General features: G+C 42.8%; 1 protein-coding gene across 6 annotated transcripts in view; it reads left to right on the top strand.

The window, feature by feature from the left end:
- CTBP1 (C-terminal binding protein 1) overlaps nucleotides 1-25,232 on the top strand; it is a 646,630-nt gene that overhangs the window by 181,053 nt on the left and 440,345 nt on the right. For 5 of the 6 annotated variants that reach the window (XM_033951334.1, XM_033951361.1, XM_033951324.1 and 2 more), the window contains exon 4: nucleotides 18,312-18,445. The exons of the other annotated variant lie outside the window; for it this stretch is intronic. The gene's annotated coding sequence lies outside the window, so the exon portion shown is untranslated. The remainder of the gene's footprint in view (nucleotides 1-18,311; nucleotides 18,446-25,232) is intronic. 6 annotated transcript variants of the gene reach the window in all.

The following is a 25,232-nucleotide window of genomic DNA, read 5'->3' on the forward strand; positions in this document are numbered from 1 at the left end:
CCCAGTACAGATCCCTGCGGCACTTCTCTGTTTACTCTCATTCGTTGAGAAAAATGACCATTTAACCCTACTCTCTGTTTTCTATCCGATAACCAATTCCTAATCCACAACTAAACTATGCCACCTATCCCATGACTTTTTAATTTTCTCAAGAGCCTCTCATGAGGAACTTTATCAAAAGCTTTCTGAAAATCTAGATACACTACATCAACTGGCTCACCTTTATCACATGTATATTCATACCTTCAAAGAAGTCAAGCAAATTGGTGAGGCAAGATCTCTCTCGGCTGAACCCATGCTGACTCCGTCTCATTAAATCATGTTTATGTGTTCCTCAATTTTATTTTTTATAATTGTTTTCACCATTTTGCCTGGCACTGAAGTCATGCTTAATGGATTAGAATTAGAAAAGGTACAGAGAAGGGCAACAAAAATGATAAAAGGAATGGGACAACTTCCTTATGAGGAAAGGCTAAAGTGGCTAGGGCTCTTCAGCTTGGAAAAGAGATGATTCAGGGGTGATATGATAGAGGTCTATAAAATACTGTGGAGTGCAAAGGGTAGATCTGAATTGCTTGTTCACGCTTTCCAAAAATACTAGGACTAGGGGTCATGCGATGTAGCTACTAAGTAGTAGATCTAAAACAAACCAGAGAAAATATTTTTTTAACAAAGTGTAATCAAACTCTGGAATTCGTTGCTGGAGAATGTGGAGAAATCAGCTTAGTAGGGTTAAAAAAAAGGTTTGGATAATTTCCTAAAAGAGAAGTCCATAGGCCATTATTGAGAAGGCTTAAGGAAATCCACTGCTTATTCTCAGGATAAGCAGCATAAATTCTTTTTTACTACTTAGGTTCTAGCTAGGTACTTGTGCCCTGGGTAGGCCACTGATGAAAACAGGATATTGGGCTTGATGGACCTTCTGTATGTCACAGTATGGCAATTCTTATGTTCTTAAGAATAGTGAGATCCAAATATGAGTTGATAGGCAAGAGATGAGGTGAGGTAGAGAAATGGAGGCAAATGAAATGAAAGACAAAGATGGATGTCAGAGATGAAGTGTCGAAGACAAATGAGACAAAAGGTAAAATGGAAAGAAGAGTCTAGAGAAGGAGTTAAGAGAAAGCATATAAGAAGGAAAATGGAGAAGAGCCTGGGACTAATATGATCAGGGCAAAACCATTCAGCCAACAAAGGCAGAAAAAAATTATGTTCAGTTTAGTGAGCAGAATGTGCAAATTGATCTAGCAGCTGTATGGCTCCTGAAGTAAAGTAGGTGCTCTGGAACCCAGTTATAAAATATGAAGGCGATTCTGCAAAGAGCACCGAATTTGGCACAAAAAAAACTAACTTGTTTATTTCAAACTAGAATAAGCAGTATACAATCTGTTTTACTATTTGGGATCTAGCTAGGTACTTGGGACCTGAATTGACCATTGTTGGAAATTAGATACTGGGCTTGATGGACCTTCATTCTGCCCCAGTATGGCAATTCTTATGTTCTTATAGGATAGGACTATTCTGGTTTAAAAACTGGTTAAAAGATAGAAAACAGAGAAGGGTTAAATGACACAAACACCTGTAACCCATTCTGAGCTCTCTGGGGAAAACAAGATAGAAAACAAATTAAATAAATAGTTATTCAAAGTTGTTAAATCACAAGAGGATTGTGAAAAATTGCAAGAGGACCTTATGAGACTGGAGGACGGCATCCAAATGGGAGATTATATTTAATGCGCACAAATGCTAAGTGATGCATGTAGGAAAAAAGAACCTAAACTATAACTACATGATGCAAGGTTCCACACTAGGAGTCACTGCCCAGGAAAGAAGATCTAGGTGTCATTGTTGATGATACATTGAAACCCTCTGATCAGTGTGCAATGGTGGCTAAAAAAGCAAATAGAATGTTAGGAATTATTAGGAAAGAAATGGAAAACAAAAATGAGAATATTATATTACCTTTGTATTGCTCCATCGTGCGACCACACCTCGAATATTTGACAATGCATGTACATCAAATTTTAATAAAAATTTGAAACTTGAAAACTTGAATATTGAGTGTAATTCTGGTCACTGCATCTTGTGACAAACCCAGCACCAGCACTAGTCCGGTCCCTGATAGGATCGGATGCAGAAGAGCAGACCAGATTGATTCTGGCACTCACCTTGAGGCTGACCTCCCTTACCCCCATAACCAAAGAGATAGTGAACTGGAACAGAGGCAGGCAGATTGGCAACAGCAGCCTCCTGGCTTTAGAGCAGCTAGAGAAGCCACGAGGAAGGTAGCTGCAGTAGAAAAGCCTAGGCAGAGAAAAACTGCTGTAGAGCCAAAACCCATCCCCCGCTACAGGCTGAAGGGGATTGGCTCTGATCTGTTTAAAAGCAGGCTGAGTCAAGCAGGAGGGGGAGGAGCGAGTGACCAGGGCGAGTCACTCCCACAGCTCAAGGCAGGTGAAGAGCTGTGGAACAGAGCAGGAGAGGAAAACGTGCTGGATTATCCCATGCAGGAGTTAGAGGAAATCCTGCCTACTTCAAACTACCAGGTTCTAGATCGTGTGGAAGGCATGGAGATAGAACTGGCTGGCCCTATGTTAGAAAGCCAGACGGAAGGTATGGAATTAGAATGAAAGAATGCAGCAACTGAGAAACCATTAGTGGTTTGTGTTTTTTTTCTTTCTTTTGCTGATATGTTTGGTTTGTTTCTGCTGTGCAAACTATGCCTGAAGAAGTTGAGATATGTTTGAACTTTATAAGTATTTTGAGAGTAAGAATAATACTTGCCTGAAGCCCAAACTAAGAAATGGATTTAAAAGCAAGTTTGTGAACCAGAAGCTCAAGCTGAAATATTTAAGTTGTGGTTTTTTGGAACTTTAGAAATCCTGCTCTGACTCCAGTTCTAAAAGCTAATTAGATTATCTGTCTCAGCTGTGTGTTTTTGCCTGCATGTGGGAGCTGAGAGAAAAGCTGAACTGTTACCAGAGTTTGCTGTGGCTATGTTTGCCTAAGGAGTTTTGATTTAGTTTGAATTTACAGTAAAAATTTATTTTTGCAAAATTTACTATTTTTTGTTGAATGACCTGCAAAAGTGATGATTGTTTTCTGTGGCATACTTTTGGCCTGTGGGTCAGAATAAACAACTTATTCTTTCCTAAAGAACTTGTTTTGGCTGGTGATATGGTGAAACCTTTTACTTACCTTGCATCTCTTAGGCCCAGGCAGTTGCCTAGGGCCACCTGAAAAAGTCCTGAAGGTACCCCTGGTTGGAGGGGACACGCCAGAATCCCTGTGTTTGTCACCCGGCAGCCCTACACTACGGAGGGTTGGTGACAATCTCAAAAAAGATATAGTAACATACTAGATGATAGCAGATTAAGACCTGACTGATCCATCCAGTCTGTCCAACCTTACCATCTCTTTAAATTACTGATTTAATTTAAATTTTCCTTCTTAGCTATTTCTGAGCCAGAACCCAAATCTCTGCCCAGTACTGTGCTTAGGTTCCATCTACTGACTTCTCCATCAAAGTTCACGCTAGCCTATAGTAATATAGTAGATGACGGCAGATAAAGACCCAAATGGTCCATCCAATCTGCCCAACCTGATTAAATTTAATTTTTTTTATTTTTTTTCTTCTTAGCTATTTCTGGGCAAGAATCCAAAGCTCTACCTGGTACTGTGCTTGGGTTCCAACTGCTGAAGTCTCTGTTAAAGCTCACTCCAGGCCATCTACACCCTCCCAGCCATTGAAGCCCTTCCCAGCCCATCTTCAACCAAAAGGCCATATACAGACACATACCGTGCAAGTCTGCCCAGTGCTGGCCTTAGCTCTTAAATATTTACTATTATTTTCTGATTATACATCCTCTGTGTTCATCCCATGCTTCTTTGAACTCCATCACCATTTTCCTCTCCATCACCTCTCTCGGGAGCGCATTCCAGGCATCCACCACTCTTACCGTATTTCCTTACATTACTCTTGAGTCTACCACCCCTCAGCCTCAAATCATGTCCCCTGGTTTTACGATTTTCCTTTCTCTGGAAAAGATTTTGTTCTATGTTAATACCTTTCAAGTATTTAAACGTCTCAATTATATCTCCCCTGTCCCTCCTTTCCTCTAGAACAGGGGTCTCCAAACTTTTCGCCACGAGGGCCACATTGGGTACTTCAGCAGGCCATAGTAAAAATAAAAAAATAACTCTAGATATGAGTTTTATTGAAAGCAGAAAATTTTATAAACTAATTACGGAGTATGTGAGATTAAAATATCGTATATTAATGACGACGAACACTACCAGCAAATTCTCATATTTTCATCCCAAATTATAATAAAACCATTAAGGTGAATGATGGAACTGTTTTTGTGTTTTTTAAAATCTTATTAAACTGAGGTTCAAATTTTGAAATGCTAATTACAAATAGTGATTTCAAATGTTCATCAGATAAATTTGTCCTTTATTTTGACTTGATATATTTCATTCAGGAAAAAGTTTATTCGCAAATTGAGTATTACACTGCACCACAGCAAGTATTCTTATGGACAATTAACCATAATGACTAGTAACGAACTTCCAGATTCAATTTAAAGATTAGTCACAGTGCCAGAACTACCTACAGCGCCGCAAATTGATACTATCGATCGAGGCCAAACAAGTACAAAGAAATACCACGAAATATACAATTACTATTCAGTATTAAATAAAGTTGTGAATAATATTAATATTAACATAATATGGAATATCAATATATTTTTAACACAATTTTAATTTATTTATGCAATTTTCTATACCAGAACGGTTTTACATGAATTTATTCAGGTACTCGAGCATTTTTCCCTGTCTGTCCTGGCAGGCTCACAATCTAGCTAATGTACCTGGGGCAATGGGGGGATTAAGTGACTTGCCCAGGGTCACAAGGAGCAGCGTGGGTTTGAACCCACAACCCCAGGGTGCTGAGGCTGTAGCATTAACCACTGCACCACACCCTCCCCCATTTGAAATCTATCAACACCCTGTGGGGGTTTTTTTTTGGTGGATTGTTGTTGGAAAATTAGTCCAATTGGTGCTTATCCGCAGGCTAGATAAAAATCATATCGCGGGCTGGATGTGGCCCATGGGCCGTACTTTGGAGACCCCTGCTCTAGGGTATACATACATAATATCAACATTTTTCAGACTTCGTCAAATCCGCTCAGTTTTGAAATTTTTATGTCCCAAATCACTCAACATTTTAATTCATTCCTTGGTAATCTCTAAAATTGATTATTGTAATGCTTTATTCAAGGGAATAGCCCAAAATGGAAATCAGATGTTTACAGATTATTCAAAATGCTTCTATTAAACTTATAACGAAATCTAAGAAATTTGATCATGTGACACCTCTCCTTAAGAAAGCGCATTGGCTCCCAGTAGCTCATCATATAATGTATAAACTAAGTCTGCTTACTTTCAAATCTTTGCTATACAAAACTCCTGCTTTTATTTATAAATTACTGATTCCCTACACCTCAAATACATTATTGAGATCAAACGATCAACATTTATTAATAATTCCTTTACTTAAAATCATTAATACACGGCGGCAATTTATTTTTTCTGTCACAGCCCCCCAAACATGGAACTCACTCCCTATCTATTTAAGGGAAGAACGTGATTTGGATAGATTTAAGAGCAAATTAAAAAGCTTTCTTTCTAAAGATGCATTTGATAATTAGAAAGCCTGACTAGTAGCCTTATTTCAATTGCATTTCTTTACTTCTCTGAAGTACATGATCTTTCCCTTCCCAGTGTAGTTTCCCATATATGTCTTATTTACTATCAAACAACTTGTATTTCTCTTCCCTTTCTTTCCTTTTGTTTTAATATGCTTGTAATATTAGTTTTTAATATGTCTCACAAGATTTAGTTTGTATCATTTGTTTTGTTGTCCCCAAATTTTGAAATTTTACTGATTTGTACATCGTTTAGAACTTTGAATAAGCGATCAATCAAATTTATATTAAGCTTGAAACTTGATAGTATACATGGAGGGACATAATAAAAAAAATATCTATGTCCCTTTTTGGCCTAAGACCCTAGGTGGTAGCAGGGAAATGTCCATTCTCGAAAAAAAATCCAAAATATGTTTTATTTTTCGAGAATGCCCTTCCTGTATATTCAGGCGTTTAATTGCCCAGACCACCACTACATCTATCTTTAAAACGTATTCCCGAAAAAAAATTTGTCCAAGTCTCAAACACCCAAAACAAGACCTTTTAGGCATGGGAGGGACCAGTCCTTCACCTAAAACCATTATTCTCTAACCTGCATCTGTCATAAGCCCCAATCCCTCCTTCCCGAATCTGCCACAATCCCCGCAAGCATCGCTGGCAGAAGGGATGCCCAGTCCCTCCTGCTGAACACCCCAACCCCCCCCCCCCAAGGTAGGCTACCTTACCCTCAACTCAGCTGAAACCTCCCTCCACCTTGACCATCTGAACCTCCCCCCAGCCCACCCGACCCCTCCCATACCTTTTGTAGTTGGCAGGCCAGAGAGACCCTTCCAACCTCCGGCCGGCAGGCCTGCCTTCACTAAAATGGTGGGCCTTCCCCCTTCCCACTGCATTGTGGGATGCACCGGGGAGGAGCTTAAGGGCCTGATTGGCCCAGGTGGGATCATAGGAGGGGCCTTAGGCACCTGGGCCAACCAGAATCTTAGGCCTTTCACTTCCCCCTTCTATCATCTCCCACCTTTGTCTCTTCCCCACATCATCTGCCCTCTTTATCACCCCTCTTCCATCCAGTATCTGCCCTCTGTCTTCCCCCTTCTATAAAGCATCTGCTCCCTCTCTCCCTTTCCATTAGTATCTCCTAGTATCTACTCCCCCACTTCTATACAGTATCAGTCCCCTCTCTCTTTCCATCCAGTGTTTTCCTCTCTTCCCCACCTGACACTGCAGCTGCTGCTACTTCTTGTGCTGCACACTAAGAGCAGCACTTCCCATCCTATCTCCCATGGCCACCCCAGCCACTGCAAATGAGCAGCATCAGTGGCAAAACAGCCTACCTCACTATCCTGTAGGACCATACTCGCAACCTCAGTCCACAGAGCAGCTGGCCATGCCCCTCTGATGTCCTCTTCCGGTTCTGGGGAAAAGCCAGCTGCTGATCATACTGAAGCTGTGAAGTGGCCCCATGGGAGAATGAGGCAAGCTGTTTTGCTGCTGCTGCTCATTTAAAGAACAGGGAACAGTGACAAAGCCAGACCTTGAAATTTTTGGGAGACCTGAGGCTAAAGTAGGGGAACACAAAATTTTGTCCTGCCTCTTCATCCCTGTCCTGCTTTCCTTGCTTCTCCTTCCCTACCATGATCCCCAGCTTAACATTTAAATACCTGAGCTGGTAGGGATTCCTAAACTCCACTAGCTGAAGAGATCCTTCTCTGGCAGCCAGAAAACTCCCCTTTGGGGTCAGCTTCTCCATGAGCTGCTATGCTGCTTCCCCCCCCCCCCCCACCACTGGTGCATGCATAACACATTGGTTGCTCAAGGAAAGTGCTGCTGAACGCAAGCATTGGGAAGTTTCCAGCTGCAGGAAGCGGATCATGGTAGGTGGCAGGGCTTGGGGATTCCTGCCAGCCACAGAATGGAGCTGCAATTTTTGTGTGTGTGTATGTATGTGTGTGGGGGGGGGGGGGAGGGGGGCTGAGCCCAAAATGTGTGTGGTTGTGCCAATACTAGGAGAGCTCAGGGTTATCTCTATAGCCAAATCCAGGAATTTTTGCACAGATGAGTTCTTGAGAAGTACTCAATAGACCATGAGCAGTCAAATTGGTTCCCCATCTCTTTATTGATTTAAGAGGCATTCTGACTCCAACAAATCTTTAATATGGGCTGTATTACTTTTGTACTGCCCTAAGAGCTTTTAAGATAAGAAAACATTCATGTGAGCTATGTAGATTCTTGTTTGTGGTTGATGTAAATTTTTATGTGTAATGAATACAAATTTTTCAGTGGATTTGTATTGATTTGATTCAGTGGGTTGGAGGTGCTTATGCTTCTGCTTTTCGCTTAAGGCACAAATAAACCTTACGCACCAAATATGTTTTCATAGTAATAATTTGGTTTAGTGTAATGTAAGTAATTTTAAAACTGACTTTAAGAATAAAACCATGAACAAATTGTTGGTGAAAAGAAATGACAGAGATAGCTGAAAAAAATATATAAAAAGTAATTATCAATGCAATTAAAGTAATGATATGTATCCTGAATTTTGATCATATTTTTTATTATGTGATGGTATTTTGGTTTATGCTTTATAAAACATGTTTATAGACTGTCAGCAGTGTTCTTCCCTATTGCTATTGCAAAGACCATTTCTGATTATCACAAAATGTCAGATTTGCTCAGCATGAAATTTAATCTTATGCTTGAAAGCATCTGTATTACCTGGTTATCATGAAATTATTCTTTAATAAAAAGTATGCTTTGTGATCTATATTTCATTAATTTGGTATGTCAGTTTATTGATTAGCACAGATGCTATGAATGTAGTTTGTCACAATTATTGGCTGTCTGTCCGCATTTACCAACACCAGAGTGAGGAGTGATGTCTGTCCGCATTTACTAATGTCAAATGCAGAGTGATGCATTTGGAGAGCATAAATCCGAGGGAGATGTATGTACGGATGGGGAGAGGGACTTTAGGGAGATGGTGTCTGAGGATTTGAAGGCAAAGCAGTGTAACAAAGCTGTGACTGTAGCCAGGAGGATGCTAGGCTGTATAGAGAGAGGCATAACCAGTAGAGAAAGGAGGTGTTGATGTCACTGTACAGGTCATTGGTGAGGTATTGTGTTCAGTTTTGGAGGCCGTACCTGGCCAAGGATATAAAAAGACTTCAAGTGGTCAAGAAGAAAGTGACGATAATGGTAGGATGTTTGTGCCAAATGAAGTACAAGAAGAGACTAGAAGAACTCAACCTGCATACTCTGGAGGAGAGAAGAAACAAGTGTGATATGATAGACATTTAAATATTTGAAAGGTAATAATATAGGACCAAATCTTTTCCAGAGAAGAGAAATTGGTAAAACTAGAGGACATACATTGAGGTTGAGGGGTGTTAGGAAATTCTTTTTCACGGAGAGGGTGCTGGATGCCTGGAATGTCCTCCCGAGGGAGGTGGTGGACAGGAAAACTGTGATGGAATTCAAAACCGTTTGGGTTGAACACAGAGGATTGCTAATTAGAATTTAAATGAGCAAACTTTCACAGTATGAATCCAGCAAAGGAGATGGTTTGGCTAGGCTGGAGTGAGCTTCAATGGCAACTCCGGTAGTTGGAATCTAAGGACAGTACAGTGGTGCCTCGCACAGCGAACGCCTCGCACAGCGAACGCTGCGCACAACGAACTTTATGTCTTGATTCGTACAACGGACTTCGTTTCACACAACGAAGTCCGGGGTTCCTGCGGGGTTGGATCGCAGCGGGGTTGGTCGAGCCGCGAGGGTAGTCTCCTTCTCCTTACCTGCCCTGTCGCAGCACACAGCCGAACGGAAATCTTCCCGATGTCAGCGCTGACGTCGGAGGGAGGGCTTAAGCAAAGCCCTCCCTTCCTCCGACGTCAGCGCTGACATCAGGAAGACTTCCGTTCGGCTGTGTGCGGCTGCGGCAGGGCAGGTAGGAAGAAGGCAATGGCGAACGAAAGAGGGGGGAGGGGGCGGTCCGCCCCGAAGAATGTGCACAGCTGGTCAGGTCCCCCGATCGACCGACAACAGGCCCGGCCGACAAACCTCCCTGCCCTGTAGCCGCGAATCTAAATTACCTCTTACAGCAGCTTCAATAATCCAGCTGCTGTAAGAAGGTAATTTAGATTCGCGGCTACAGGACAGGGAGATTTGTCCGACCGGGCCTGTTCTGTTGTCGGTCGGGTGCAAAAGCGCCACAAAGGTGGAGGCAGGGAGGGAGGAAAGGTGGAGTGGAGAAGAAAAGACGCTTAAGGGGGGAGAAGGCCGCTGAAAGCACATGTTGGAGCAGGGGATGAGAGGGAGGGAGAGAAGGGGAAATATTGGACAAGGGCAGAAGGGATGCTAAATCATAGGGTGACAGGCAGAGAGAACAACAGGAAAAAGAGTGGAAGCAATCTTGAACCCTGAGGGTGAGGGCAGAGAGAGGTGGTGAGATGATTGATCATGGGGAGAGGGACAAAAGGGAATAGAGATGGGATAGGAAGATAGTGGAAGTAAAAGGACAGGGAGATGTATGTTTTTAGATGTATCTAAATAAAAATAATAACAAAAAATTTATCTTTTTTATGTCATCTTAGCATATTTTATGCTGCAGAACGAATTATTTTTTTTTACATGTATTCCTATGGGAAAACGCGTTTCACATAACGAACGTTTCACATAACAAACTTGCTCCTGGAACCAATTAAGTTCGTTGTGTGAGGCACCACTGTACTGGGTACATTTTTAAGGTCTATGGCCCAAAAATAACAAGGAAAAAATATATTTTAAATTAATCATGAAATTGTAATGCAAATGATTACAGAGCAGACTGGATAGACCATTCAGGTCTTTATCTACTGTCATTTACTATGTTGCCATAGAGTTCTTCATTCTGGGCTCCTTACAGATACAGTATGCCTAAGGTGACCATACGTCCCGTTTTGAATGGGACAGTTCAGTTTTCGGATCCCCTGTCCCGTTGTCCCCATACACAGCTTCGGGACGCCAAAATGTCCCGTTTTCAGGGACAGCGTCCTGAAGCTATGCGCGGGGACAACGGGACAGGCGATCGCTTCCTGTCCCTCCCCTGCCGCACCAAAAAAAAAAAAAAAAAGCCTCCGTCCAGGCCTGATTTAAACTTCCCCCGGTCCACCGCCGCTACTCCTCTGCTTACCTCTCTGCCACTACTCGCACCCGGAAGTCTTCTTCCCAACGTCAATTTTGACGTCGGAGAGGACGTTCCGAGCCAGCGAATCGCTGCCTGGCTGGCCTGGAACATCCTCATCCTCAGAATTGACGTCGGGAAGAAGGCTTCTGGGCGTGATTAGCGTCAGGTAGGTAAGCAAAGGAGCAGTGGCGGTAGACCGGGGGAAGTTTAAATCGGGCCTGGAGGAGGCTTTTGTTTTCCGCGGTGGGGGGGGAAGGAAGCAGGCAGGCTGGCTGGCTGGCAGGTTTTGTGGGAAGCAGGCAGGCAGGCAGGCTTGCTGACTTTGGGGGAGGCAGGCAGGCTGGTTTGGGGGAGGCAGGCAGGCTGGCTCTGGGGGAGGTAGGCAGGCAGACTGGCTTTGGGGGAGGCTGGCTTTGGGGGAGGTAAGCCGGCAGGCTTTTTGGGAGGGGGTGGAACAAAGGCTGGAAGGCAGTGAGGGGACATAGGAAGGAGAGAAAAGGGCAGAGAAGGGGGGGTTGTAAGTTGAAGAAAGACTAGAGAGATAAAGGCCTGGACCAAAGGGGAAAGACAGGAGGCAGAAGCAGGACTTTGGGAGGTGCAGACACAGGGGGAGAGCCCCTGAGGAAGAGCAGAGAGAGACAATATCATAACAGAGGAGAGAGAGAGAAAGAGGGAGACCTGGAACAAAGGTACAAAGGAGAACTGACACTGGATCTGGGGGCACTAAGGACATAGGAAGGAGGCACTGGGGGCACTGAGGACATAGGAAGGAGGCACTGGGAACACTGAGGACATAGGAAGGAGGCGCTGGAGGCACTAAGGACATAGGAAGGAGGCACTGGGGGCACTAAGGACATAGAAAGGGGCACTAAGGACATAGAAAGGGGCACTAAGGACATAGGAAGGAGGCGCTGGGGACACTAAGGACATAGGAAAGAAGGAGGGAGGGAATAGAAAGGGACAATTGTTGGGCCTGAGTGCAGAAAGAAATGAAAGATAGGATGCACAGTCAGAAGGAAACGCAACCAGAGACTCATGAAATCACCAGACAGCAAAGATAGGAAAAAAGATTTTATTTTCAATTTAGTGGTAAAAATGTGTCAGTTTTGAGAATTTATATCTGGTGTCTATATTTTGCACTATATTTGTCTATTTTTCTATAGTTACTGAGGTGAAATCATTGAAAACACCCCAAATATAAATAATAATTAACATTTTCTCTGTGTATAGGGTGCTTTGTGTTTTTTAAAATTTTATGGTTACCATTATGAAATAATAAGATATTGTGTGTACATGAAAATGAATGGAAGAAATTGGGGGTGGGGCTAGGGCCGGATTGGGGGTGGGGGTGGGGCTGGGGCTAGGGCGGGACTGAATATTAATAGATGTCCAGTTCTGATGAAAAAAATAAATGGTCACGTTAAGTATGCCTACCCTCTGTAATAATAATAATAATAATAATAACTTTATTCTTTTATACCGCCACAATCTTGCGACTTCTAGGCGGTTTACAATCAAGAGAGCTGGACATTCAGCGAGTTACAATATGCAGATAGTCAGAGGAAAATACAGAATGCAGAAACTTTAAGAATGCAGAAATATGGATATACAGTTTGCTGAGCGAGAATATAAGATATACAGTTTAGTAAGAAATTTCTGAGAGGACCTGTTAGGAAAAGGTCACGCATTTCAAAAAATACAGTGAAAATTACAATATGATAATAGTAACAGTTTATATATATCGCAGACTTAAGAGGGGAGAGAGGGAACGGGTAAGAGGTCAGGAGGACCTTTATTGAGGAGAGAGAGAAGAGCGGGTCAGTTGTCTAGGTATTTCAGGAACAGGTATGTTTTTAGGCGCTTCCTAAATTCCTCATAAGTAGAGGGTGAAAGCAATTGATCTAGGTCTTTACCCCATAGGGCTGCTTGGTGTTAGAGAATGTGTTCATGGTGTTTTTTCAGTTTGCAACCTCTAACTGGAGGGGAAACGAAGTTTGAATATGTGCTTCTCTTGCGTCTGTTGATGGAAAAGGAGAAAAGGTATCTGTATCTCTTTGAATTTTCCTACATGAACAGCAGATATTGATTTACCATTTTGTCCACTGTGTTTTTCATATTTACATTGTAAGCTCTTTCAAACAGGGACTGTCTCTTGTGTGCTTAATGTACAGCGCTGCGCATGTCTGGTAGCACTATAGAATAAATAGTAGTAAAAAGAACCTGTATGTATATATATATATATATATATATATATATATATATATATAAACCACTCCTTCAAATAATAGTGCTCCACACTTTATCACCAAAAATACAGATGGACTGCTGCTTAAGCCGCACTTCTTACATGAAGTTAAATAAAAGAGCTTAATAATGGATCTCAAGCGCTCACTGTTACACTGCCACTAGAACAAGTCCCGGCGTGCAACATACATGTGAGCTATCATCGTTCTTTTATACTCTTTATTCTTATCAAATTCTTATTATGTTTTTTATCTCATCTTCTTTTAATCTCTATTTTTTCTAAAAATATCATAATAATTATCTCACATTATTGTTATTATGATAGTACTTAACTTAAACAACGTTTTACTGCCCAATCATATCACCATATCTCCAACGGAAGATCTCCGTTTCGCTCCCTGCTACGAATAACAGAGCTTCTTCAGGAACAATTTTATTGGACTTTACACTAAAGCAGTAAAACATAAGATCAAAAGATATGTAAGTTTCCTAAAATGCTTACTATTTAACGCTTTTGCAATTTATCGAGGTCACATGGCGTTGCCCCAGGCTAAATCATCCTATTAACATCTACATTCTATAGCCTAATCTAATGATCAATATTATATTATTTTATTATATTATTAAAGAGGGAACTGTTTTTCACTATTAACGCATTCTTTACCTCCGTTTATTATCGTATCAAAATTACGTTACAGGACTATCTTTGCTACTTATTCAGATCGTAACTCTACCAATGAAAAATTGCCTTCATATGTATTAGAACAGCAGTCTTTAACTCTCACACCACATTTATTATCTACTATCAAACCAACCTGTTTGTTATGCTATATTAAATAGCATATTCAGAAACTCAGAATTTTTTAGATTCGCCCGCACATTAAGGCGTCTGTCATCATTTCCGGGATTTCTCTACCGGAAGTTCTTACCGAAACGCCCCACATATTGATCATTAGATTAGGCTATAGAATGTGGTTCATAGTCTAAAGCGCGCGAGGTGCTTGCGCGCTTTTGACCCGTCACCATAGAATGTAGATGTTAATAGGATGATAAAAGCGTTAAATAGTAAGCATTTTAGGAAACTTACATATCTTTTGATCTTATGTTTTACTGCTTTAGTGTAAAGTCCAATAAAATTGTTCCTGAAGAAGCTCTGTTATTCGTAGCAGGGAGCGAAACGGAGATCTTCCGTCGGAGATATGGTGATATGATTGGGCAGTAAAACGTTGTTTAAGTTAAGTACTATCATAATAACAATAATGTGAGATAATGATTATGATATTTTTAGAAAAAATAGAGATTAAAAGAAGATGAGATAAAAAACATAATAAGAATTTGATAAGAATAAAGAGTATAAAGGAACGATGATAGCTCACGTGTATGTTGCACGCCGGGACTTGTTCTAGTGGAAGTGTAACAGTGAGCGCTTGAGATCCATTATTAAGCTCTTTTATTCAACTTCATGTAAGAAGTGCAGTTTAAGCAGCAGTCCATCTGTATTTTGGGGTATATATATAAACCACTCACAGATCCCATCCCATTTACCCCTTATTTTAGTTTTCAGTTCATATTTGCATAGCAATATCCCTTGTAGGGTTTATTTAATTATCTTTATAAAATAAAGATGATTGATCTTATTGGACCTAGATTTTATCAAAACATTTTAAAAGCATACATATCAATCTCTCCCCCCCTTTCTTGTTAGTAACTAGTGAATTCAGCTTGGAGAGATTATTTTATGATGAGTGATATTTCTCGTGTTTCTATGTACTCATTCTGACATATAATAGAAATTGGTGTAACTAACTGAGTTCCTTTTGCTACAAACATAAAACTACAGTAGGGCCTCTCAAAGTGGGTTTTTAAATATGGTAATACAGTATTAAACTGCAGAATCTGACAACCCCTTGTCATAACAAGCTCATCCTGTTAGTATATAGAGTAGTTTTTCTTCAATTTGGACTAGTTGAATATTCATCTTTTAAGAGGGTTTTATTTCTCCTTGTTTTTATTTCCCCTCCCCCAGCTTTTTGCTGCTTCACTGAGTAATGAGCTATGATATGGTTGGCTGACATCCAAGGGTGGGTGTTTGTGATTGGCTAGGTTGGAATGCTTGTATGCACTGATTGGCTTTGAGCCTCTTTGCTTCATATTTTTACAAGCACTAGCATATTCTAGTTGAAAACCTGAAGGTGGAGATGCAAGGTTTGTAACGTTATTTTTCCTTTTTTTGGCTTTCATTGTTTGAAATAAATGATCAACTGCAAATCTTGAAAGATTGTTGGTATAAAGTGGCCGGATTTTATGCTATACTATGAAAGACTTTGGGTGGGGTGCCTCTCATCCCACGCTGGGCAGTTCTGTTGTGAGTGTTATAAGAAAATGAAAAGGGGCTGTCTTGTATATTTAATAAGCGTCAGCTGCGCCAACGCTGAGATGCCTTTTTCCCCTTCTTTTCTGGGTTGTGTGACACTGGTTCAGCGGCATAAGATGACGTTTCTTGATTTGAGGTCTCCCTGGGAATCGGAGGATTGTAAATATTTCAGACCTCTTTGGAAGTGCTACGAATTTTGAAGGAATTCTTTGTTGTAAGAATAGAAAGCCTTTTATGTAAATGTCTCTGAGGATATACAAAAGCCATTGTTCTGCAGAAGTTTGTGCAAAGAGCTTGCCTTCAGGGCAGGACTGGGACAGCCCTTGTAAAGCGATAATAGGAGCTGTTTGTCCCCCTTCTTCCTGGTTCAGGGAACACATTCCAGATATGCAAAACGGCAACGAATGTGAAATGCCAACAAAAGAGGCTTCATTAAATTGTTTTCGTTTGCTGTTCCACAATTGTGATTTCACTGAAGCAAAACTCTTGTCTTTAAATCATTGGATTGTATTCAACTTTTTTTTTTTTTTTTTTTACTTTCATGGCATACCAGGAGTAAATCATATTTAACTGTTTGCAGAAAGCATCAAAACAATTTACCTATTGAAAGAGTAAACTGTGACAAGTTTCTGAGATGGTTGCTATAAAACATCCTTTTGGATATTTTTAGGTTCAACATGTTTATTATAATTTTTAATAATAATAGCTTTCATTTCAGGGTTGAGTAGAATCTTGAATGTATTGACATCTCTCTTATTTCAAATGTCTTCAGTGAATGTTGCTTGAAATAGTTTGAAACACACTGTCTTCTATTGAGCCAAGTTAATTTTGCTGTCCTGATCCGTTGCACAGCAAAAATTTGGGTTTGCAATGTGAGTTATATGTCATAGATAAAAATATCTTGTAAACAAGAATTCTGAAAGTGGGATGGATATTATTATTATTATTATTTTACTGTTACATAGTGTTTATAGACCAAAATCATTATCTGTTTTCATCATATGGTACATGTCTAAGAGTATGTTACATATGCCCTGCACTCTCCTATAGAAAACATACTTCTTTAAAAGAAAACAGTAGTAGAGTTCTGGGTTATAATTATATTATAAATTACATCATTTAAGTATTAAAATAATAGGGCATTATTAGCTAAACAGTCTGAGTATTTTTAGATGGGTAGGATCCAAATGTATTTTGACAGTGACTTAGGAAAAGGTGGGATGGGGAGTGGAATACACAACAGGCCAGATTTTATTTTTTTTTTTTTTAAGCGGAGTTCTTAAACGTATACTCTTCAGTTTTGCTGTAAATATGGCACAAATTTATCTTAATTTTGGAGCTTAGAAGTTTTGGGAGGGTATTGGTGGCCACCTAAAAAATGGCCGCCAATCATCATGTCAGTTATGCACTGGCACCGTTTGTAGAATTGCAGCTTAGTGAAAGGTAAGTGCTGGAAATGTAGGCCAGGGTTTTCAAGGCCTACATTTCCAGCATCTACCTTTTATGTGAATTGCTGCTACGGAGATGTTTTACGATGCTTAACGCCATTTCTGGTGTTAGCCATGCCTACAGTGGCATTAGGTTTTGTAAAGCGCCTCCATAGCCACAATGCATATGCCTCTTTTTTTAAATTTTATTTTATTTTAGGCGCCTACATTTTGTTTTTAAATGCTACTTTTTAAAAATGGTGTTTTGCACTTAAGTTAGGCGCAGTTTATAGAATATGGGCCTTCATGCTTATAAATTTATTTATTAAATTTTTTATACCACTGTCCAAGGAGAGTTCAGAACAGTTTACATGAATTTATTCAGGTACTCAAGCATTTTTCCCTGTCTGTCCCATTGGGCTCACAATCACAATCTATCTAATGTACCTGGGGCAATGGGGATGGTGGTTAGGTGACTTGCCCAGGGTCACAAAGTGGATTTGAACCCACAACCTCAGGATGCTGAGGCTGTAGCTTTTAACCACTGTGCCACACTCTAATCTAATCTTCCATTGTGAGTCTCAAGATGACAGATCAAAGAGGAAGGGGCATGAAGAAACAAGAGAGGGGACTTAGAAGAAGGGGGTGCTATGCAGAAATTGAGAGTTAGTTGTCAAAGAGGTGAGTCTTCAGTTTTTTCTGAATGTAGTGTAGTTTGTCTCTTTCCTGATAACTTCTGGTAGGTCATTCCAGGTTTTTACACCCAAGTAAGTTTGCATAGAGTAAAAAATTTGCTTGTAGTGGAGGTATTTTATAGATGGCAGGTTTAGTTGAATTCTGTTAAGGATTCTTTTTGATGTCAACACTCTCCCCCCTACTATTCATTTGTCTAGCTTTTTATGAGCCTAGCTTATGAACCCAGTGCTGAAAATCTTTAATGAACATCTAATTTCTTTCAACTGCCCTAAATCCTACCCCTGCTGTCACCCACTTTTTGATGCTTCTACATTTAAGAGTTTACGGGTCCTCTTACTAAGCTGGAATAAAAAGTGGCCTTAATGATGATGATGATGATGATGTTCGTTTGTAATTTTATTGTGTATATTATTATGTGTTCCGCCTTGAAAAAGGCAGAATATAAATAAACATCTAAAATAATATAAAAAATATTACAATACATAAACCAAAATCCATCACATCCACGAAGCTGGATAGTTACATATTCTTTTCCACACTATACATGAGTACACCAGCCACAGCATGATTTTAAAAGAAAACCCAAAATCAACCTGCATACTTCATGAGACAAAATAGGTATCTTTTCAGCAATATTTTGAATTCCCCCACCTTTCCCTACTTCTTAATATAGGATGGAAGTTTATTCCATTTTTCAGGGAGCAGCACAGAAGAAAAGCCCTGTCCTGGCTGCTTGCAATCTGACCTCTCTCCTTGCTGGTATCATCAAGTCACCCTGCGTTGAAGAGCATAATCGTGGTAGGGAAATGTATGAGGCTTCACACTGGACCAGGTAACTAGGGGCACAATCCTATATGCTCAGGTCAAAAGTAAGAGTTTATATCTGATCTGAAACTCAATTTTTTACCAGTACAGCTTATAATAGAACTCGGACACATAATGTTCCCTTCCTTAGCGCCGGCAGCAAATGAATCCAGAGACTAGTGGGATTGCACACATCTACCAGCAAGTGGAGATAGAGAACTGACTTGCTGGTGTATATCTTGGATGTCGGCCCTCCTGGTCAGTTAGTATGCTCTATCTCCAGCAGGTTGGATGGCTGCTGTTCTTCTGGACTTCTGGCATCAGCTCCTCGTTTCTGTTTCCTGGGATTGAAAGGATTTCCTACTGTTGCTTCGGCTTCAGTTCAGTTACGGGGTGTTGGCTGACCAGTGCTAACTTTGGGGGCAACACCTGGGCCCCCCAGGTCCCTTCCCCACCCTCTCCACCTGTAAAGGCTGAGGATGTCGTTGGTTCAGGGGCTTCTTTCCCATAAGTTGTAAAAAAAACCAAACCCAAAAACCCCCGAACCTAGTTGCACTGGCTTGTGCAGTGGTAAAAAAGTATCTGCCTTTCAAGCTTGAGAAGAGCTTGTGCACAGTGTTGGTCTATGCAGTCATGGCAGCACAAGCAAGTAAACGCGGTAAGCGCTGCATGCCATCAGGAGTGTGTCCCGCCATGGTTTTGGGAGATGTGACAGCAGCCTTGTTGGCTCAGGAAGGCACGATGACTCACCGAGTAAAAGACATGCTGGAGGATTTCCAGGTGCCGCTCTTGCTGGATCAGGTCTCAGTGGCAAAGGATGTACGTCCTTCCACTGCGGCGGGGGTGGTTGGTGAGTCATGCAGGCAGGGGAAAGAAAATTTGGATAAATTTCTCACTGGTTTTTCACCGGAGTTTCTCTTTTGACTGCATAAGGCTTTTTTGAGCCAAAGAACACATCTGGTGGAGGAGGGGAAAGAGCTCTAGTATTGATCTGGCCCTGGTTTCTTTGGCCCAGTCACAGTTAGGTATGGGGGAGGGTCAGCAAGGGGCCAAGCGGAGCTGGGGAGTGCCGGATGCAGATGGATTCCGGTCTCCTGGCATTGATCCGTCTTTTGCTCTCTTTGGTCTGTGGGGGTTGGATTTCAATGGGCAGAACATGGAAGTAGATGAGGTGGTAGGAACAGAGGTGGATGATCCTGCAGCCTTGTGTCTGTTCCATAAGGAAGAGCTAGCATCATTTATTTCTAAAGCTCTGGAATGCCTGCATATTTTGCAGTCTGGGTCAGTAGGGGCGGTGGTTGCCAATCCTCTAATGGCTGGCACTAGGAAGCCTCCTAGATCCTTTCTGGTTCATGAGGCCATGGAGGAGTTAATCTCAGAGCAGTGGGCTGTGCCAGAGTCAGGTCTCAAGGTGGTAAAAGCAATGAGACAGTTATATCCTCTGGCTAAGGAAGAGCTGGATAGGTTTGAGCTTCCAAAAGTGGACGTGTTGGTGGCAGCCGTGTCTAGGTCTAGGAAGACCACTCTTCCAATAGAGGGTGGAGTGGGACTCAAGATTACTCAGGATAGGAAGCTTCATTTGATATGGCAGCTCTGACTCTACAGGCAGCCATGTGCAGTTCCTATGTGGTACGAGCTTGTCTTCAGTGGGTCCAACAGATTACGGATGGCCTGGTAGAGTTTGGGGCGGCCTTACCTCTGGACTTTCCAGATGTGGAATCTGGGCTGGCATATCTAGTGGATGCCTTATATGATATAGTGCAGGCCTCTGCAAAACAGATGTTCCTGTCTGTGGTGCTAAGACAACACTTATGGCTTAAGCATTAGGCAGCGGACGTTGCCTCAAAATTGCATCTAGTGCTGCTTCCATTTTAAGGGCCATTTTTTGTTTGGGAAGACCTGGATACGTTAGTTAAGGATTTTGGAGACTCTAAGTCTAAGAGGTTCCGGAGGGTAGGCCAAGGAGTTTGTCTCGGTCACTATCGGGATACTGGAAGGTATAGCCCAGGGAGGTCGACATATAGGACATCGTTTGACATGCTCGACTTCAAGAGTCGATGGGACAGGCAGGTGGGTTTGCTACAGAGTTATGCTTAAAAGATGGTTTCTCAAGGGAGGGGGAGGGTTCTTGAGTGGGCAGACTTGTTGGGCCGCCGGCCCTTTTCTGCCGTCATACTCTATGTTTCAATATCTTTCAATGCCAGGTCCAAGTTTTTGCAGAGGCAGTCCGGTCGGCCTGCCAAGCCTTCCTCACAGCCGGCTCCAATTCAGACATCGTGGTCTGCCCATTAATTGGGTTTTAGCTCCTTCCACCAATTGGTTATGGGGGGAAGGGGGCTGTCCTCCTTTGTGGAGGTATGAGCCTGCAGACTGTTATGTCAGAAGGTTCTTGAGATATTTCACGAGGGGAAGGGTTAGGTTTTCTTCTCTTTCATCGGAAAGACTTCTGACATCCCGGTTTCCTGGGGGGGGGGGACCTTCAGGGGGTGAAGCATTTTGAAAAGCAGGTTTTACAGAGCGGGATGGCTCCTTTTTTCTTCCCTGGTCGGGAGGGGCGAGTTTAGGGTTCAGTTTGAGGTTCAGTCCCTTCTGTGCTTCCTAAGGTTGTTGGGCTTTTTCAGGTCAATAGGTCCCCTTTTCCCCCCATAGTTTTCAGTAGAGGATTGGGGATTGAGATTCCTGGGCTCTACTTGGGGAGCGTGGAATGCACGTGCGCTTTCTTCGGATTCCCTATGGTTCGGAGTTCAGATTCCTCTTTCTGTCTTTTTCGGGTAATAGGAGGGGACAGGCGAATTCTAGGTGGCTCAGTGGGTCCGTAGACTATTTCTTCTGCTTTTGGGGAAGGCAGGCATTGTTTGTAGGCTTTCCATGCTCATTTGTCATGGGCAGTTGTATTTTGGGGGGTTTCCGCTTGGTGATAGCAGAGTGCGCCGGGGGGGGAGGGGGGCGTGTCTTTGGGTGCTCCCGTCATTTCAGCAGCGGCAGGTTTGACCCACCCAGTTTCAGATTGCTTTGCTACATCTCACTAGTCTTTGGATTCATCTGCTGCCAGCGCTAAGGAAGATAAAATTATGTCCTACCTGTTAATTTTCTTTCCTTTAGACACAGGAGATGAATCCAGAGCCCCACCCAATTGGGTTTTCGAAGTAGGTTTTTCTTCTCTCTCGCAGGTTGGTTTCCTGGGTATCGGGGTGTCTTTTTTTGCTTACGGGAAAGAAGTTTGGTGTTGAGACTACATTATTCCGGATGCTTGGGCAAGAGACCAACTGACTAACTGACCAAGAGGGACGACGTCCAAGATACACCGGCAAGTCAGTTCTCTATGTCCACCTACTTTTAGATGTATGTTATCCCACTAGTCTCTGGATTCATCTGCTGTGTCTAAAGGAAAGAAAATTAACAGGTAGGATGTAATTTTACCTTATGTGGGGTTTTCCCATATGCTAAAAGCCATTTTTACCACAGATATATAATGGCTGATTTCTCTTTTTGTGTGTTTAATGACATATGCTAATGTTGCCATACTTACTGCCATCCATTGTGTAGTGGGGAAGAGCTCATACAGTATTCCTGTGCTAATGTAAATGTATTGCCTTTAGCATAGGAAAACTCGCCCTCCATCCCCTGATATGTCCCTTCAAAACTTTTTGTTAGAGTACGCATATTTGTTAGAAGAGTGTTTCTCAACTTCTTCAAGCCAAGAACCCCCTAAGTCTAACAAATATCAACCAAGTATCCCTGTTTAAGCTCTGCCCCAGAACCACCCAAGCTCTACCCTTAACCTCGCCCCCATAATAGTATTAATTGTAATGCAATTTTTTCCATCCATTTTTCTTATACACACAATATAATCTTATCCACTGTAATAAAACCCTTAGCGCGCATGTGCACGTCAAACTCCGTACCTCCGTGGTATTGTGCTGCACATGCGCAGTGCCTGCCTCAGCTGATTCCTGCCCCGATCTTAGATGCCAGCTGATTTCCTGCCTTCTGACTGCAATCACTGCCGGGATGCCTCTTCTCATCCCTGGACCAGCAGCGGCAGCAGCCGCGGTTTCATCAAGCAGCTGCGGGGCATTTGCTAGGCCGGCCCACTTCAATAATGCAAAGCGGGCCTCTTCTCCCTTCCCTTTCTCTCCCCCTTTTCCAGCAGCACCTCTCCCTCTCCCCATGCCCAGTAGTACCTCTTCTCCTGGACTTTCCCCATGTCCAGCAGTACCTCTTCTCCCTGCCTAGCAGTACCTCTGCTCTTCCTAGCGGCAGCTCACTGTGAGCTTTTAACTTCCCCACACTGCTGCCACTAACGTTAGTTTAACTGCGGTTTCATCAGGCAGCCTTGGGGCCTTTTTCTAGGCCGGCGTGCTTCCGATGATGCAACTTCCTCTTTCGTCGGAAGCAGGCCGGCCTAGCAAAGGCCCCGAGGCTGCCTGATGGAACCACAGCTAAACTAATGCTATCGGCAGCTATGTGGGGAAGTTAAAAGCATACAGTGAGCTGCCGCTAGGGAGAGGATAGGTACTGCTGAGTCGGCGATTCCATCAGGCAGCCTTGGGGCCTTTGCTAGGCTGGCTCGCTTCCAGTAATGCAACTTTCTCTTTCGTCGGAGGTGGGCCGAGGCCGCCTGATGGAATCGCCAGCTAAACTGACACTAGCTGTAGCTGTATGGAGAAGCTAAAAGTATATAGTGAGCTGCTGCTGCTAGTCTGGTGGTGGGGAGGGAGGCTGGGGAAAGAAGACGAGGAAGGCGGGAGATACTCAACGGCAGAAGGAAGTTAGGCGACATATAACACTGGCGCCATGAACCATCTGACAATGGTGCATTACCGCCTGGGGTACGCATACTATGTGCTGAGAAACACTGAGTTAAAACATAGAGTTGCCATACTGGGACAGACTGAAGGTCCATTAAGCCCAGTATCCTATTTTCAACCGTGGTTAACCCAGGTCACAAGCAGTGTTCCCTCTAAGCGGGCGGGTGTTGTGAGCAAACTTTTTTCACCGTGAGCCAAAAATATCGGGCGCCAGCAAGTTATGAGCCAACTCGCCCGATTCTCCTCTCGCCGCCCTGCCATCTGCCGTACGCCTCTTCCGATCGTGCGCTGTGACGAGAAACGTGTGCGCTGCGATGTAATATTTTGTGCGCCAGCGCACGCCAGCGCAGCTTAGCGGGAACACTGGTTCAAATGGTTTTATTTATTTCCCCAAATTTATTTTTGTTATACGCATTGAAAATATTTGATATTGCGTTTAAATCAAAATCTCAATAAACTTGAAACGAGTGCCCGTGAGATTGTGGGAGGGTTAAATACTCAAAACTTAGAAGTTTTTGCTACGCCAGCTTTCTGGTATCTTTACATACAGTGGCGTACCTAGCATATGTAACATCCGGGGCCCATCATTTTTTGGCACCCCCCCCCCATCTGTAAGAAAAACATGATTTTTAGTAACAAACCACACGTCACACATGAGTACCTAGGAAAAGGCAGCATCTTACATATTGCAGTGAGCAGTACATCAATACACCCATTGTAAAACTAAACAAGCCAGACCAGCACAGATCAATCCTACACCGTCAATCCTAACAGAAAACCATGTCTTTCGAACACACAGAACACAGAAAACACCTTCGCCTAGTAAGGAATATGTAATCACAAACTAACCCCTCCCTCTTTTACAAAACTGTAGTGTGGATTTTAGCTACGGAGGTAACAGCTCTGATGCTCATAAAATTCTGAGCATCAGAGCTGCTACCACCAAGGCTGGTGCTAAAAACGCTTCACAGTTTTGTAAAAGGGGGGATAAAATAAAAATACATAGACAAAGGTTAAATTGAACCAGCAAGAATCTGGACTCTGCATACAATGCTTCACAGAAACAGTGACACATGTCTCCTAAAGCAATAAATAAATAGAAATTTTTTTCTACCTTTGTCTTCTGTGGTTTCTCCTTTCCTCATCTTCTTGTAACTCTCTTCCTTCCATCCACTGTCTGCCGTCTCTCTTCCCCTATATGGCATCTTCTCTCCTTCTATGCCCCTTCCAGAAACTGTATGCCTCCCCCTTCCATCTCTCCTTTCACCCCATTGGTCTGGCATCTCTCTCCTCGCCTTCCCTCTCCCACACCTCTCCTCATAGTCTGGTATCTCCCCTTCCCTGATTCTCTGGCATCTCTCTCCTTTCCTTTTCTTCCATCTTTCGCTCCCCCTCCATGCTCTCACATCTCCCCCTTCCTTTTCCCTTAGACTGGCATACCTTCCTCCTATGCTCCAAGCCCTGGCATCTCCTTTAATTCCCTCCCTCATCTTCCTTCTCCCTCCAGCTGGGTACCGCAACACTCTTCCCTGCAGCTCTGCACTTCCCCACAATTGCCATGCTTCGGTTCCTCTTCTTCCTTCCTTCCTCCCCCCCCCCCGCGGGACCCTGCGGCACCATCAACTCTTACTCCCTCTAATGTCGGCCCTGCAGCTCCAGACTTCCTCGCACCTTCTCCCCTCCCCCTTTGGATCGCTATTATTTTAAATGTTATAGCCGCGGAGCTGTATCCATCAGTGGAGATGTCTAACCTCGGCCTGCCCCGGAACTCTTACTGCAACAGTGACTTCCTGTTCCTGCCTAGACGGGCGGCTGCTGCAGTAAGAGTTCCGGGGCAGGCCGAGGTTAGACATCTCCACTGATGGATACAGCTCCGCGGCTATAACATTTAAAATAATAGCGATCCAAAGGGGGAGGGGAGAAGGTGCGAGGAAGTCTGGAGCTGCAGGGCCGACATTAGAGGGAGTAAGAGTTGATGGTGCCGCAGGGTCCCGCAGGGGGGGG

The sequence above is a fragment of the Geotrypetes seraphini genome, chromosome 1, assembly GCF_902459505.1.
Source record: "Geotrypetes seraphini chromosome 1, aGeoSer1.1, whole genome shotgun sequence".
Classification (NCBI taxonomy): domain Eukaryota; kingdom Metazoa; phylum Chordata; class Amphibia; order Gymnophiona; family Dermophiidae; genus Geotrypetes; species Geotrypetes seraphini.